We start from the raw sequence: 15188 nt of genomic DNA, 5'->3' as shown, positions 1-15188 counted from the left end.
ATTACGTGAAAGACTTTGAAGGTTCCTACAAAGTCTTGTGTGTAAATTCATAAGCATATGTGTTTCTCACAATGTCAGAAGCCAGAGCTTTCATGCACAGTGTCCCTTCTGTGTAGGTAACTGACTCCAAGGGGCTGAGGCACTTCGGGTTCTCTTCAACAGTTTCCTGGCACCAGTGATATGCAGTGGCAACTTTGAGTTTCTCCTCACATCCTGTATTACCTTGTGATAGAGGCAGAGGTATCCAAATCCACAGTCAACAAACAATTTTCAACCACAGTCACACGGTCTCAAAACGAAGATACCAGAACCAAGAGTTTCTTCGTGTGTTCTTATCCTGAATACCATGGGGACCTTGTAGGAGACTGAGGCAGAGAATTGTTCTTTATACAGAAATGTCTCAATTTTTTCTTGAAACAGCCTTAAGCTTTGAGGCTAGATGAGGTTGGAATATGCGAATAGGCGGGAACGCCTTTCAGTCGATTGATGGCAGTATGTCTACATCCAAGAAATGATGCCTTCGTTTGCTTCCCCTGGTGACTTTTTTGCCCTGTATCTATCAACCGTATTCATGAAATTGGGGAAGTGCACAAAGTACAGCATTCTCTATATCCCAAACCTGGGGTGTAATATGTTGACCCTGGAAACAGGTCATTTCCCGATGACCTATAACACGGAAGTTTTACCACCTGAATTCTATCAAAGAACGTGGTGAACTCTTTTCATAATTGTAGGGTAACGCCTGGTGCCCATTAGATAAGGACTGTGTTTCTTAAAAACCTAACACAGAAAGTCTTATTCACCATCATTAACAGCCTGACACCTTTCACCCCACGGTTTGGAGAAGCTTGGAGCCATAATTACACACCTGAAAACATACCCATTCTAAGGTTGTAGACAAGGCAATGTGATGCTCCATGTTTAAAATGCCAATAAAAAGAAAGCCTATCCAAACTACTGGTGGGATGGTTTTTGTATCCGAAATGTAATGTGGTTCATGCAACAGAGGGGGAAAACTTACATGCCCGAGTGCTTTCAATGCAGAAAACGTAACAACATTGAGCGAAGCAGGAACTGTTCGAACTCAGAGACTTGTTGGCCTAGTGTTGGAATAGGCAACTTTGGTACATTACACAAGTTGGTAATTCACCGAACATAATGCCAAGGCTGCTGATGCACCATTAGAAGAAAACGGGTTGCGCATGTCACAAGAAGCAAGACACTACCCAAAGGTTTCCACACAGTAGTCCTTTGGTGAAGAAAAGCTTCCTCGTGTGGAACTTGCACAAGGATTTTTTTCCACTAATCCTCCAAATCGAATTGCTAGAAACGAGGACTGGTTGAGTGAATCCACGACTGCTGAATAAAATGGGAATGGAAACTTTTCCTTCCAGCGTGGTCAACATTTTTACTCTGGGAAAAAATGGAGCCAAGGTGTCCTAAACTACCAAAGGATTAATAGACCCAGTGATCTTCAACGGACTGACAAAGAGCCAGGGAATGCAGAGCAGAGAGGCTCTAGTTTTGCATGTATTCACAACCAGCTACAACAGAAGTTTTAGAAGGCCATGTTCATGTGTGGTCTCCTCGTTGAGAACAGGATGCATGCATTTCTCCAGGGAAATTCACTCTAAGTTCCAAGACAAAAGTGTTACCTTTCCCAGTAAGCCAGAGGTGGGAACTTTAATGGGCTTATCACTGACAGTTGAAGGGACCCTGTGTCCGGGGTTCGGAGGACCAGATGTGTATTTTGCAAGACCTGCAGTGCGACGGCATCTGTATTCACTTGGAGGCATGCAGGAGTGCCAGGGCCCAAGTTCCCAGTAGGTGAAAGCCTTTGCGAGCACCTGCAAAGGCTTGTGTTCAAATTCATAAGCGTCTATGTCTCTCACAATGTAGGAAGCCAGAACTTTCATGCACGGTGGCCTCTTGCATAGGTAACTGATGCCAAGGGGCTGAGACACTTCGGTTTCTCCTTGACAGTTTCCAAGCACCAGTGATATGCAAATTAGGGTCTCTCCTCATATCATGTCCTTCCCTGTGAGAGAGTCTGGGGCCTCCAAACTCAGAGCTAACAAACAATTTCCCAAGCAGTTACAAGGTCGCAAAACGCAGATACGAGCACAAAGAGTTCTTATACTGAATGCAATGGTGACCTTGTAAGAGACACAGGCGGTGATTTGTTCAACTGAACCGTCTCAATTTTTTTTTAAACAGCGCTAAGCTTTGAAGGTAAATGAGGATGGAATCTGGGACTAGGTGGGAACGCTTTTCAGTCAGCTGATGGCAGAATGTCGACATCCAAGAAATGATGCCTATGTTTCCTTCTCCTGGTGAATTTTTGGCCCTGTATCTTTCAACAGAGTGCAGGAAATTGAGGACGTGCACAAATTCAGCATGCTCTATATCCTAAAAGCCTGGACTGTAATGTGTTGACCCAGGAACAAGGCCGTTTCCTGAAGACATATAACATTGCAGTTTCACCATCTGATTTCTGGCAAATAACGTGGCGAAGTCTTTTCAAACGTCTAGGGAAACGCCTGGTACCCATATGTGCTAGGACTGTGTTTCTTAATAACCCAACACAGAAAGGCTTATTCACCGTCATTTACAGCCCAGGAACCCTCACGCCTGGGTTTGGAGCAGCTCGGAGCCATAATGACAGACCTGCCAACATACCGATTCTCAGGATGAAGATAAGGCCTTCTGACGCTCCGTGTTTAAAATGCCAATAAAAAGAAACCATGACCAAACTGCTGCTGGGATTGTTGGAGACACAGGAATGTAATGTTCTTCATGCCACGGTTGGGGAAAACCTTCATGCCCGAGCGCTTTCAGTGCAGTAAACGTAGTAACGATTCTTGAAGCATGCACTGTTAGAATTCAGAGACTTATTGCACCAGTGTTGGAACAGGCGATTTTGGTTCATTACACGAGTTGGTAACTCACCGTAGATAGTGGCAAGGTTGCTGCCACACCAACAGAAGACAAAGGGTTGCCCATGTTGCCAGAAGGAAGACACTACCAAAATGGTTTCCACACAGTATTCCTTCAGTGAAGGAATGCTTCCTGATTGGAACTTGCACAAGGATTTTTTTTTCCACTAATTCTCCATCTCGCACTGTTACAAACAAGGGCTGGATGAGGGAATCCAACAGCGCTGAAAAACTGGGGAGGGAATGTTTTCCTTTCTACGTGGTCAACTTTTTGATTCTCGGAGAAAATGGAGCCAAGGTGTCCTACCCTACCGAACGACTATTAGGCCTTTATTCTTCAAAAGACTGACCAAGAACCTGGGCATGCAGAGCAGACGGGGTCTGGTTTTGCAAGTATCAAGCACTGGCTACAGTTGAAGTTTTGGAAGGGCATATTCATATGTGGTCGGCTCCACAAGGGGAGAAGGCATACATTTCTCCATGGAAATACACTGTAACCTCCAAGACACACGTGTTACCTTCCCCTGTATACCAGAGGTGGGAAATTTAATCGGCTTTTTACTGACAGTTGAAAGGAAATTGTGCCCGGGATTTGGAGGAGAAGATGTGTCTTTTGCAAAACGTGCACTGCGAAGGCATCTGTATTCGCTTGGAGGCATGCAAGAGTGCCCGGGTACAAGTTTCCTGTACGTGAGAGCCTTTGCTGTCACCTGCTAAGGCTTGTGTTCAAATTCATAAATGTATGTGTCTCTCACAGTGTAGGAAGCCAGAATTTTCCTGCACAGCGTACTTTCCCTTTAGGTAACTGATAACACAGAGCTGATCCACTTCGGGTTATCTCTGACACTTTCCTGGCACCAGTGATATGTAGTGGCAAATTTCAGTCTCCCCTCACATTATGTACTTCCCTGTGAGAGAGGTAGAGGCCTCCAAACACAGAGGCAAGGAACAATTCCCCAATCAGTGACACGGGGTCCAAATGAAGATACCGACACCAAGAGTTTCATTGTGTTTTCTCATAACGAATGCAATGCGACAGTGTAGGAGACTCAGGCTGTGATCTGTTCTTCATAACTGAGGAATCTCGACTTTCGGTTTTAAACAACGTTTAGCTGTGAGGGTAAATGAGGTTGAAATCTGCTACCTGCAGGGAATGCTTTTCAGTCAGTTGAAGGCACTATGTCTACATCCAAGTAAAGATGTTTCCGTTTGCTTCCCATGGTGACTTTTTGGCCCTCTTTCTTTCAACAGAGTATAGGAAAATGAGGAAGTGCACAAATATAGTATGCTCTATATCCGGAAAGCTTGGGCTATAATGAGTTCAATCTGGAGAGACTCCCTTCCCAGAAGAGGTAAAAAGCTGCAGGTGTAAAACCTGAATTCTACAAAAGAATGGGGGAAATTTTTGCCAACTTGTAAGGTAACATCTGCTTCGCATATACACGACGACTGTGTTTCTGAACAAGCCAGAAGAGTAAAACTTTTTCGCGGTGTGCTTACAGTCCATAACCGTCACCCCACAGGGTGGAGCACGGAGGAGCAGGAATTACAGAGGTGCCAAGATTGTCATTCTAAGGTTGAAGACAAGGAATTGTGATGCTCCATGTTCAAAATGCCAATAACAAGAAACTGGGTCCACAATGCTGCTGGGCTTCTTTTCAATGCAGAAATGTAATGGGGTTCTTGCCACAGAGTGTGAAATCCTTCATGCCTGAGTCCTTGCTGTATAGTAAACGTAGGAGCAGTGCATTAAGCAGGCACTGGGTGAACTCAGTGACTTCTGCCACCAGTGATGGAACAGGTGACTTTGGTTCATTATACAAGTTGGTAAATCCCCGAACATCATGCCGAGGCAGCTGCCACACCAATAGAGGGCATTAGGTTGCCCTTGTAACCAGAAGCAAGACACTACCCAAAAGGTTTCCACACAGTATTCCTCTGATGAAGGAAAGCTTCCTGGTGTGGAACATGCACAAGGATGTTCCACTAATTCTTCATCTTGCATTGTTACAACTGAGGATTGGTTAATGGCATCCAAGAGTGGTGAATAAACCGGGAAGGGAATAGTGTCTTTTGGCACAGTCAATAATTTTCTTCATGGAGAAAATGGAGCGAAATGGTCCTACCCTACCAGAGGACTAAGAGGCCCTGTGTTCTTCAACAGACTGACAAAGAAGCACGGCATGCAGAGCAGATGGGCTCTGGTTTTGCATGTATTCACAACTGGCTACAAGAGAAATTATGGAAGGCCATGTTCATGTGTGGTGTGCTCCTCGAGGAGAGCATGCATGCATTTCTCCAGGGAAATTCACTCTAACCTCCAAGACACAAGTGTTACCGTTCCCTGTAAGCCAGAGATGGGAACTTTAATAGGCTTTTCACTGACAGTTGAAGGGAACCTGTGTCCGGGGTTCGGAGGACCAGATGTGTATTTTGCAAGACCTGCAGTGTGAAGGCATCTGTATTCGCTTGGAGGCAAGCAGGAGTGTCAGGGTCCAAGGCCCCAGTACGTGAAAGCCTTTGCGAGCACCTGCAAAGGCTTGTGTTCAAATTCTTAAGCATATGTGTCTCTCAAAACGTAGGAAGCCAGAATTTCCATGCACGATGGCCCTCATGTGTAGGTATCTGATGCCAAGGTGATGAGATACTTCAGGTTCTCTTTGACATTTTCTTCTCACCAGTGATATGCGGTGGCAAATTTGAGTCTCTCCTCACATCATGTACTTCCCTAAGAGAGAGGCTGGGTCCTCCAAATTCACAGCCAACAAACAATTTCCCAAGAAGTCACAATGTCCCAAAACGAAGATAAGAACACGAGGAGTTTCTTCGCCAGTTCTTATACTGAATGCAATGGCGACCTTGTAGGATAATTAGGTGGTGATTTGTGCAACTGAACTGCCTTGATTTTTTTTTTAAACAGCCTTAAGCTTTGAAAGTACTTGAGGTTGGCATCTGCGACTAGGCGGCAAGGATTTTCAGTCAGTGGATTGTACTATGTCTACATCCAAGAAACGATGCCTATGTTTGCTTCCTCTGGTGACTTTCCGGCACTGTATCGTCCAAGAGAGTGCAGGAAATTGCAGATGTGCACAAATTCAGCATGCCCTATATCCTAAAAGCCTGGGCTGTAATGCATTGACCCAGGAACTAGACCGTTTCCCTAAGAGCTAAAACATTGCAGTTTCATCACCTGATTACTAGCAAAGAATGTGGCGAAGTCTTTTCAAACGTCTAGGGAAACGACTGGTACCCATAAGCACTAGGACTGTGTTTCTTAATAACCCAACACAGAAAGGCTTATTCCCCATCATTTACAGCCCAAGAACCCTCATCCGCCGGGTTCGGAGCAACTTGGAGCCGTAATGACAGACCTGCAAACATACCGATTCTCACGTTGAAGAAAAGGCCTTCTGACGCTCCGTGATTAAAAGGCCAATAAAATGAAGCCATGGACAAACTGCTTTTGGCATTGTTGGCGACTCAGGAATGTAATGTGGTTCATTCCTCAGAGGTGGAAAACATTCATGCCTGAGCGCTTTCAGTGCAGGAAAGGTAGTAACAGTGCTTGAAGCAGGCACTCTTAGAACTCAGAGATTGTTGCACCAGTGTTGGAACAGGCGACTTTGGTTAGTTTCACGAGTGAGTAACTCAGCGCACATAGTGTCAGGGCTGCTGCCGCACCAAGAGAAAACAATGGGTTGCCCATGTCACCAGAAGCAAGACACTACCTGAAAGGTTTCCACAGAGTATCTCTTCGGTGAAGGAAAGCTTCCTGGTGTGGAACTGGCACAAGGATTTTTTTCCCAGTAATTCTCCATCTCACATTGTTATAAACGAGGGCTGGTTGAGGGAATCCAAGAGTGCTGAAAAACCGGGAAGGGAAAGTTTTCCTTTCCACGCGGTCAACTCTTTGACTCTCGGAGAAAATGGACCCAAGGTGTCACACCCTACCAAAGGACTAATAGGCCTTTCTTCTTCAACGGACTGAGAAAGAACCACGGCATGCAGAGCAGACGGGCTCTGGTTTTGCATGTATTCACAACTGGCTGCAACAGAAGTTTTGGAAGGCCATATTCACGGGTGGTCTGCCCCTCAAGTGGAGGAGGCATACATTCCTCCACGGAAATACACTGTTACCTCCAAGACACACGTGTTACGTTTCCAGTATGCCAGAGGTGGGAAATTTAATGCGCTTTTCACTGACATTTGAAGGGAACATGTGTCCAGGATTAGTAGGAGAAGATGTGTCTTTTGCAAAACGTGAACTGCGAGGGCAACTGTATTCGCTGAGAGGCATGCAAGAGTGGCCGCGTACAAGTTCCCCATACGTGGGGGCCTTTGCTGCCACCTGCTAAGGCTTGTGTTCAAATTCATAAGTGTATGAGTGTCTTACAGTATAGGAAGCCAGAACTTTCCTGCACGGTGTGCCTTCTCTGTAGGTAACTGATGCCACGGAGCTGATCCACTTCGGGTTATCTCTGACACTTTCCTGGCACCAGTGATATGCAGTGGCAAATTTCAGTCTCCCCTCACATCATGTACCTCCCTGTGAGAGAGGCAGTGGCTTCCAAACACTGAGGCAAAGAACAATTCTCGAATCAGTCACACGGTGTCAAAACGAAGGTACCAGCACCAAGAGTTTCTTTGAGTGTTCTTATAATGAATGCAATGCGACAGTGTAGGAGACTCAGGCTGTGATCTGTTCTTCATAACTGAGGATCTTGACTTTTGGTTTTAAACAACGTTTAGCTCTGAGGGTAAATGAGGTTGGAATCTGCGACCTGGCGGGAACGCTTTTCAGTCAGTAGATGGCACTATGTCTAAATCCAAGAAATGGTACCTTTGTTTGCTTCCCCTAATGACTGTTGGCCCTGTATCCTGCAAGAGACTGCAGGAATTTGAGGATGTGCACGAATTCAGCATGCTCTCTATCCTAAAAGCCTGGGCTGTAATGTGTTGACCCAGGAACCAGGCCATGTCCTGAATACCTATAACACTGCAGTCTCACCACCTGATTTCAAGCAAAGAACGTGACCAAGTCTCTTCTAAAGTCCAGGGAAACGCCTGGTTCCCATATGCACTAGGATCGTGTTTCTTAATAACCAAACACAGAAAGGCTTATTAACCGGCATTTACAGCCCAGGAACCCTCACGCCCGGGTTTGGAGCAGCTCAGAGCCATAATGACAGACGGGCAAACATACCGATTCACGGGTCGAAGATAAGGCCTTGTGACGCTCTGTGTTTCAAAGGCCAATAAAAAGAAACCATGGCCAAACTGCTGGTGGAATGGTTGGCAACTCAGGAATGTAATGTGGTTCATACCACGGAAGGGGAAAACATTCATACCCCAGAGCTTTCAGTGCAGCAAACGTAGTAACAGAGCCTGTAGCAGGCCCTGTTAGAACTCAGAGACTTGTTGCTGCGGTGGTGGTTTGGTTCATTATACGAGTTGGTAACTCACCGCTGATAGTGGCAAGGCTGCTGCCACACCAATAGAAGACAAAGGGTTGACCCTGTCACCAGAAGGAAGACACTACCAAAAAGGTTTCCACACACTATTCCTTCAGTGAAGGAAAGCTTCCTGGTTGGAACTTGCTCAAGGAATTTCTTCCAACTAATTCTCCATCTCGCATTGTTACACACGAGAGCTGGTTGAGGGGATCCAAGAGGGCTAAAAAAGCGGGAAGGGAAAGTTTTCCTTTCCACGCAGTCAACTCTTTGACTCCCGGAGGAAATGGAGACAATATGTCCTGCCCTACCAAAGGAGTAGTAGGCCTTTCTTATTCAACGGACTGAGAAAGAACCATGGCATGCAGAGCAGACAGGCTCTGGTTTTGCATGTACTCACAGCTGGATGCAACAGAAGTTTTGGAAGGCCATATTCATGTGTGGTCTGCTCCTCACCTAGAGGAGGCATACAGTTCTCCACGGAAATACACTGTAACCTCCAAGGCACTCGTGTTACCTTTGCCGGTATGCCAGAGGTGGGAAATTTAATGCGCTTTTCACTGACAGTTGAAGGGAACTTGTGTCCGCCATTAGGAGGAGAAGATGTGTCTTTTGCAAAACGTGCACTGCGAAGGCATCTGTATTCGCTTGGAGGCATGCAGGAGTGCCCGGGTACAAGTTTCCTGTACGTGAGAGCCTTTGCTGTCCCCTGCTAAGGCTTGTGTTCAAATTCATAAGTGTATGAGTGTCTCACAGTATAGGAAGCCAGAACTTTCCTGCACGGTGTGCTTTCTCTGTAGGTAACTGATGCCACAGAGCTGATCCACTTCGGGTTATCTCTGACACTTTCCTGGCACCAGTGATATGCAGTGGCAAATTTCACTCTCCTCTCACATCATGTACTTCCCTGTGATAGAGGTAGAGGCCTCCAAACACAGAGGCAAGGAACAATTCCCCCATCAGTCACACGGCCTCAAAACAAAGATACCAGCACCAAGAGTTTCTTCGTGTGTTCTTATAATGAATGCAATGTGACAGTGTAGAAGACTCAGGCTGTGATCTCTTCTTTATAACTGAAGAGTCTCGATGTTTTTGGTTTTCAACAACGATTAGCTATGAGGGTAAGTGAGTTTAGAATCTGCTACTAGGAGGGAATGAATGCTTTTCAGTCAATTGAAGGGACTATGTCTACATCCAAGTAAAGATGCTTCTGTTTGCTTTCCATGGTGACTTTTTGGCCCTCTTGCTTTCAACAGAGTAAAGGAAATTGAGGAAGTGCACAAAATATAGTATGCTCTATATCCCAAAAGCCTAGGCTATAATGAGTTGGACCTGGAGAGACTCCATTTCCAGAGGAGGTAAAAAGCTGCAGGTGTACAACCTGACTTCTACCAAAGAATGGGGGGAAGTCTTTTCCAACTTGTAGGGAAACATCTGGTTCGCATATACACGACGACTGTGTTTCTTAACAAGCCAGTAGAGAAAAGCTTACACGGTGTGTGCTTACAACCCATAAAAGTCACCCCGCCCGTGTATGGAGCATGTAGGAGCAGGAATTACAGAGCTGCTAAGATTCCCATTCTAAGGTTGAAGACAAGGAATTGTGATGCTCCGTGTTGTAAATGCCAATAAAAAGAAACTGGGTTCACAATGCTGCTGGCCTTCTTTACTAGTCAAAAGTGTAATGTGGTTCTTGCCACAGAGGGCGACATCCTTCATGCCCGTGTGCTTGCTGTATAGGAAACGTAGCAGCACTGCATGAAGCAGGCAGTGGGCGAACTCAGAGACTGGTGGCACCAGTGTTGGAACAGGTGACTTTGGTTCAGTATACAAGTTGGTAGGCCCCCAAACATACTGCTGAGGCGGCTGTCACACCAATAGAAGACAGTCGGTTGCCCTCGTAACCAGAAGCAAGACACCACCCCAAAGGTTTCCACACAGTATTCCTCTGGTGAAGGAAAGCTTCCTGGTGTGGAACATGCACAAGGATGTTGTTCTACTAATTCTGCATCTCGCATTGTTACAAACGAGGACTGGTTGAGGCCATCCAAGAGTGCCGAATAAAGCGGGAAGGGAAACACGTCTTGCCTGCGCAGTCAACAATTTTCCTCGTGGAGAAAATGGAGCGAAGGTGTCCAGAGGACTAAGAGGCCCTGTGGTCTTCAACGGACTGAGAAAGAACCACGGCATGCAGAGCAGATGGGCTCTGCTTTTGCCTGTATTCACAACCGGCTACAACAGAAGTTTTGGAAGGTCATGTTGACGTGTGGTCTGCTCCTCGAGGAGAGGAGTCATGCATTTCTTCAGGGAAATTCACTCTAAGCTCCAAGACACAAGTGTTGCCTTTCCTAGTAAGCCGAAGGTGAGAACTTTAGTGGGCTTTTCACTGACGGGTTACCTGTGTCCGGTGTTCGGAGGACCCGATGTGTATTTTGCAAGACCTGTAGTGCGAAGGCATCTGTATTCACTTGGAGGCAAACAGGAGTACCATGTTCCAAGATCTCAGTACTTGAATGCCTGTTCAGGCACCTGCAGAGGCTTGTGTTCAAATTCATAAGCGTATGTGTCTCTCACAATGTAGGAAGCCAGAACTTTCATGCACGGTGGCCCTCTTGTGTAGGTAACTGAGGCCAAGGGGCTGAGACACTTTGGGTTCTTTTTAACAATTTCTTGGCACCAGTCATATACAGTGGCAAATTTGAGTCTCTCCTCACATCATGTACTTCCCTGTAAGAGAGACTGGGGACTCCAAACTGAGAACCAGCAAACAATTTCCGAAGCAGTCACAAGGTCCCAAAATGAAGATAGGAGCACGAAGACTGTTTTCGCCAGTTCTTATACTGACTGCAATGTCGACCTTGTAGTACACTCAGTCGGTGATTATTCAACTGAGTCATCTCCTTTATTTGTCTAAACAGCGTTAAGATTTGAAGGTAAATGTGTTTGGTATCTGGGACTAGGCTGGAAAGCTTTTAGGTCACTTGATGGCACAATGTCAACATCTAAGAAATGATGCTTAAGTTTGCTTCCCCTGTTGACTTTTTTGCCCTGTATGTTTCAACAGAGGGCAGGAAATTGAGGATGTCCCCAAACTCAGCATTCTCTCTAACCTAAAAGCCTGGGCTATAATGTATTGATCCCGAAACGAGGCCATTTCCCAAAGACCTATATCATTGAGGTTTCACGCCCTGTTTTCTAGTAAAGAAAGTGGTGAAGTCTTTTCAAACGTGTAGGGAAAAGCCTGGTACTCATATGCGCTACGACTGTGTATCTTAATAACCAAACACAGAAAGGCTTATTCTCCTTCATTGCCAGCCCAAGAACCCTCAACCCCTGTGTTTGGAGCAGTTCGGAGCTGTAATGACAGAACTGAAAACATACCGATTCTCAGATTGAAGATAAGGCCTTGTTTAAAATGCCAATAAAGTGAAACCATGACCAAACTGCTTTTGGGATTGTTGGCGACTCAAGAATGCAAAGTGTTTCATACCACGAAGGGTGAAAACGTTCATGCCTGAGCGCTTTCAGTGCATGAAATGTAGTAACAGTGCTTGAAGCATGCACAGTTAGAACTCAGGGACTTGTTGCACCAGTGTTGGAACAGGCCACTTTGATTCATTACTCGATTTGGTAACTCATTTCACATAGTTGCAAGGGTCCTACTGCACCAATAGAAGAAAATGGGTGCCCATGTAGCCAGAAGCAAGACACTACCAAAAAAGATTCCACACAGTATTTCTTCAGTGAAGGAAAGCTTCCTGTTTGGAACTTGCACAAGGCTTTTTTTCCACTAATTCTCCATCCCACATTGTTATAAAGCAGGGTTGGTTGAGGGAAACCAAGTGTGCTAAGAAACGGGGAAGGGAAAGTTTTCCTTTACACGCAGTCAACTCTTTGACTGCCGGAGAAAATGGAGCCAAGGTGTCCTACACTACCAAAGGACTAATAGGCCTTTGTTCTTCAATGGTCTGACAAAGACCCACGGCATGCAGAGCAGACGGTCTCTGGTTTTGCATGTATTCACAACCGGCTACAACAGAAGTTTTGGAAGGCCATGTTGAGATGTGGTCTGCTCCTCGACGAGAGGATGCATGCATTTCTCTAAGGAAATACATTCTAAGGTGCAAGACACAAGTGTTACGTTTCCCAGTAAGCCAGAGTTGGGAACTTTATTGGGCCTTGTCCAGATAGTTGAAGGGGAACTTGTGTTCCGGGTTCAGAGGACAAGATGTGTATTTTGCAAGGCATGCAGTGTGAAGACACCTGTATTCACTTGGAGGCAAGCAGGAGTACCAGGGACCAAGGTCCCAGTACGTGAAAGCCTGTCAGGGCATCTGCAAAGGCTTGTGTTCAAATTCATAAGCGTATGTGTCTCTCACAATGTAGGAAACCAGAACTTCCATGCACGGTGGCCCTCTTGTTTAGGTAACTGAGGCCAAGGGGCTGAGACACTTTGGTTTATCTTTAAGAGTTTCTTAGGACCAGTGATATGCAGTGGCAAATTTGAGTCTCTCCTCACATCATGTACTTCCCAGTAAGAGAGACTGGGCACTCTAAACTCAGAGCGAACAAACAATTTCCCAAGCAGTCACAAGGTCCCAAAACGAAGATACGAGCACAAAGAGTTTCTTCACCATTTCTTTTACTGAATGCAATGGGGACTTTGTAGGAGACTCAGTCAGTGCTTTATTCAACTGAGGCGTCTCAATTTTTTTTCTAAACAGTGTTAAGCTTTGAAGGTAAATGAGTTTAGCATCTGGGACTAGGCGGGAAAACTTTTAGTTCACTTAATGGCACAAATTGGACATCTAAGAAATGATGCCTAAGTTTACTTCCCCTGCTGAGTTTTTTGCCCTGTATGTTTCAACAGAGTGCAGGAAATTGATGATGTGCACAAACTCAGCATACACTCTATCCCAAATTCCTGGGCTGTAATCTATTGACCCAGGACACAGGCCGTTTCCTGAAGACCTATAATATTGCCATTTCACCACTTGATTTCTAGCAAAGAACGGGGCGAAGTCTTTTCACACGTCTAGGGACACGCCTGTTACCCATAAGCACTAGGACTCTGTTTCTTAATTACCCAACACATAAAGGCTTTTCACCATCCTTTACAGCCCAAGAACCTGCACCCCCCGGTTTTGGAGCAACTCGGAGCCGTAATGACAGGCCTGCAAACATACCGATTCTCAGGTTGAAGATAAGGCCTTGTCACGCTCCGTGATTAAAATGCCAATAAAATGAAACCATTGCCAAACTGCTTTTGGCATTGTTGGCGACTCAGGAATGTAACGTGGCTCATGCCATGGAGGCGGAAATCATTCATGCCCTAGCGGTTTAAGTGCAGGAAATGTAGTAACAGTGCTTGAAGCAGGCACCTTTAGAACTCAGAGATTGTTGCACCGGTGTTGGAACACTCGACTTTGGTTCATTAGAAGAGTTGGTAATTCAGTGCACATATTGGCAGGGCTGCTGCCTCGCCCATAGAAGACAATGGGTTGCCCATGTCACCAGAAGCAAGACACTACCTAATAGGTTTCCACACAGTATTCCTTCGGTGAAGGAAATCTTCCTGGTGTGGAACTGGCACAAGGATTTTTTCCCAGTAATTCTCCATCTCGCATTGTTATAAACGAGGGCTGGTTGAGGGAATCCAAGGGTGCTGAAAAACCGTTAAGGGAAAGTTTTCCTTTCCACGTGGTCAACTCTCTGATTCTCGGAGAAAATGCAGCCAAAGTGTCCTACCCTACTAAAGGACTAATAGGATTTTCTTCTTCAACGGACTGATAAAGAACCACGGCATGCACAGAAGATGGGCTCTGGTTTTGCATGTATTCACAGCTGGCTGCAACAGAAGTTTTGGAAGGCCATATTCATGTGTGGTCTGCTCCTCAAGTGGAGAGGCATACATTTCTCCATGGGAATACACTGTAAACTCCAAGACACACGTGTTACCTTTCTAGTATGCCAGAGGTGGGAAATTTAATTCGCTTTTCACTGACAGTTGAAGGGAACTTGTTTCCGGGATTAGGAGGAGAACATGTGTCTTTTGCAAAACGTGCACTGTGAAGGCATCTCTATTCACAGGAAGGCATGCAACAGTGCATGGGTACAAATTGCCCATACGTGGGAGCCTTTGTTGCCACCTGCTAAGGCTTGTGTTCAAATTCATAAGCGTATGTGTCTCTCACAGTGTAGGAAACCAGAACTTTCCTGCACGGTGTGCCTTCTCTGTAAGTAGCTGATGCCACGGAGCTGATCCACTTCGAGTTATCTTTGATACTTTCCTACCACCAGTGGTATGCAGTGGCAAATTCCAGTCTCCCCTCTCATCATGTACTTCCCTGTGAGAGTGGTAGAGGCCTCTAAACCCAGAGGCAAGGGACAATTCCCCAATCAGTCACATGGTGTCAATACGAAGATACCAGCACCAAGAGTTACTTTGAGTGTTCTTAAAATGAATGCAATGCGACAGTGTAGGAGACTCAGGTTGTGATCTGTTTTTCATAACTGAGGAATCTCTATTTTTTAAAAAAAAATCGTTTAGCTCTGAGGGTAAATGACGTTGAAATCTGCGACCTGGCGGAAACGCATTTCACTCAGTAGATGGCACTAGGCCTACAGCCAAGAAATGATGCTTTTGTTTGCTACCCCTGATGACTTTTTGGCCCGGTATCCTCCAAGGGAGTGCAGGAATTTGATAGTGTGCACAAATTCAGCATGCACTCTCTCCTAAAATCCTGGGCTGTAATGTGTTGACCCAGGAACCAGGCCATTTCCTGAAAACCTATAACACTGC

The sequence above is a fragment of the Balaenoptera borealis genome (assembly GCF_965194805.1).
Source record: "Balaenoptera borealis genome assembly, chromosome: 17".
Classification (NCBI taxonomy): domain Eukaryota; kingdom Metazoa; phylum Chordata; class Mammalia; order Artiodactyla; family Balaenopteridae; genus Balaenoptera; species Balaenoptera borealis.
Note: the sequence above shows the minus strand (reverse complement) of the source record.